Here is a 3,282-nt window from a genome sequence, read left to right on the forward strand (position 1 = left end):
AAGAAGTTTTTCATTTTTCTTCATTTTCAAACATGTATTGTTCGAATTTCATGATTATGAAATGAGTAAAGTTTGTATGTATTATGTATTAAATATATTTTTTCGAGCAAAATATCATTTTCACAAATGAAAATTTAGAAATGTAAAACCTTGTTTCCCCTTAATTATAAATGAGCTAAAGCTGTATAGAAATATAGTGACTTGCTGGAGCTGACATCTTACAACATTTATAAATACTTTTTTGGTTAATGTATCTGTTTTTAATTATTTTTATTTTTTATTATTAATAGTATTTTTATTACTATTATTTTTTACTTTAATTTACTTTATGAGAATATTATTCAGTTGAATTTATATTTAATTTTACCCATATTCATTTACATTTCACTTCCATTTTGTAATTACTACATTTACACTACCATTCGTAAAACTTGGAATCACTCTCTTCTATAATGTGAAACCAATTTTATTTCAGATACACTTATAAAACGATTTCATTATGATGTTAGCACTCTACACTGGTATTATCAATTTTTTTTGAAGCTGTGAAAAATGAAGAAAAGTTAGATGTGTCCAGAATGATAAGCAGAACTGTTGATGATTCTACAACAAGAAAGCTGGATAACATCAAAAATTAAGTTATATTTATATTTGTGAGTGGTAATGAAATCTAGAGATAACTTACAAAAAACAAATGAAACAATAAAAAAAAAAACTGTAAATAAAGTGTTTTATCAATTACACATTCTTGCTGTTCCCAAAAACCAAAATATTGAACAAATCAATATCTTTTGGTTCCTAGCAGTGTTGATATAGTTATAATTAAAAAAATTAAAAAACAGCAGTTACAAATATTAAAGTGATTCCAACCTTTCAAACAGCAGTATATATTTACTTATGCTTTTATATTTACGTTTTATCTGTTTTTTAAAAGTACTTCATTTTTACTTCAACTGGTTTACACATTTACAGTGTAGCACTGACCACCTAAACAAAAAGTATGTAATAAATAAAATAAATTGCAATGACCTTTTTCCCCTTGAGCTGGTTTAAGCAATAAATAAGGAGCAATTCGGAAATCCTCAAGAGAAGTTTTCCCCAGTCTAGCAGTGCTGCACCTGATTCAGCTGCAGGACTTCATCATTAGCTAAATAACAAATGACTAAAACCTATATTCAACAACTCAAAAACAGTAAAAATGGCATTATTATTATAGTATTGTAACGAGCTGTCAACATTCTGAAGTGTAATATACCTTAAATAAATGAAGTAACTGCACACTCGAGCGTCTTGTTTCTGAGTTTGTTTATTTATTTATTTATATATCAGAACGTGGTTCATTGTACAGTGAGGACACAGTCATTGCTAGGCAGAGACCAGGTTATGACAACAATTCCGCCTTCCATCCACAGCCAGTGGTTACCAATCCCCATGCTCTGCACATTTTTTTTTGTTTTGTTTTTGTTTTTCTTGCTCTAACACACCCAGTCCAGCTCATGAAGGGTTGATTAGACTCAGATACGGATGATTTGCTGATTACAGAATGAGAGATGCTACATTAAAGGAAGGGTTTTCTAGCCTAATCATTGTTTGCCGCACCTGTAGCAGACCGTTGTTCACCACTGACAACTGCAAAAGATCAGAAAACTCGTTGACTCAGAATGACTTCATAATAAAACCCGAAGGGGCAGTTGCTTCAGCTTCAGCACTAGTCTCGCAGGGGCAGCCGTGATCTCGTAATGAGAACATCTGTAGACAACCATGAGAAATTTTGAGAAATTTAGGCACAACCATGCAAACACCTCCAGTTAAGCATGAAGATGTGTGTCATGTGGGTAGGGAACACATTATGGTAAAAATAAACATTACCTCCTGCAAGGGAAAAACAGTTAGCCACAACAATGTTTCACTAGCAAGCTCATTTTTGCTTGTGTTATTGATCGTACTCAGGATGTTAGAAGAGCATGGACTAAAAGAGTATGGGGGTGGATTTTAGAGAGGCCGAAATCCTGTTTGCCACACATTTTGCCAGTTTTCCTCCAAACGTGGCCAGAAATTAGGAGATCAGTAAGGAACTGAAGTACGACTACAACACAGCTCTACACCGAATTGACAAACTAAGACTGGTAACCTCACCAAATATCCCACACAAACCAGTAAGCCTTACCACATGTTGTAGTTAAGTTGCTTTGGCAGTTTCTGGCTGCAGTTTATTTAGCTGATGTTAGTATATGTTAGCGTCAAAGGTTAATAGTAGACTTACTTTCATTTAGCGTCATTACAGTGCACAAGAGCATTAGCTTGCTTGTAGCAGACATGTAGCATTACTTGTGTTTTGATTGCTAAGTGACCACCTCACTGACACTTGGCAGGGGAAGTATACAGAACAATGTGTATTGGCTTTGGACCATTTTTGTTAACAACAAGACAAAACCGGCCATTTCTGAAAACAACATTCATTTTTTGTCACAAAGAAAACCAGGATAGACTCTGAGCTCCTAATAAGTGCGTGAGGCCGACTACAGAACCAGGCATGACTTCAGAGGTCTATCCAGCACCAAAAGTACACGTACAACATCACAACTGGCCCCAAAAAACTGCTTCAACACCTGCCCAATAGTTTCTGGTGTCGTTCAAGTCAGTGTGGTTTGTGTTCTTTTCTAAGTATTATTTAAATTATTTAAATTACTGTTCACTATAATCAAGTTTATGCTACAGATTTGGCAAATAGGGATTAGGCTGAAAAATGCTGGAGTATTCCTTTAAGGAAAAGTCATAAAAACATGCAGAGCAAGACTGAGATTAGGACCCAATTCTTAGACACATAGACACAAAAGAGGCAGGCATGGGGCACCATCAGCACAGTTCCAGTATGTTGACTGAACTTTCTTCCAAATCATATACACTCCACAAGTGATTTCAGTAGAAATACAATTCCAGATGTTTATTTTAAATCTTATTTACTTTTTTTGTCTTTTTTTCCCATTTTTTTAAATCACTATACTGCAATCACGGCTGAGAGGAGACGTCCTTGAGATGAGCCGAGAGCGCAGTGGCTTCATTCAATTACTATTATACGTAAGCATCAGTGGGTGGATGTGAATGTGAAGAGGGAGAGAGAGGGAGAGTAAGAGAGAATGAGGGGAGAGAGAGAGAGAGAGAGAGAGAGAGAGAGAGAGAGAGAGAGAGAGAGAGAGAGAGAGAGAAAATGAGAATGTGTTTGGATGAAATTTTACAGACGTGATTGAAAACACCAATCTTATTGCACCTGGTGTTTCTGCG

This window comes from Colossoma macropomum, unplaced genomic scaffold (genome assembly GCF_904425465.1).
Source record: "Colossoma macropomum unplaced genomic scaffold, Colossoma_macropomum, whole genome shotgun sequence".
In the NCBI taxonomy this organism is placed as follows: Eukaryota; Metazoa; Chordata; class Actinopteri; order Characiformes; family Serrasalmidae; genus Colossoma; species Colossoma macropomum.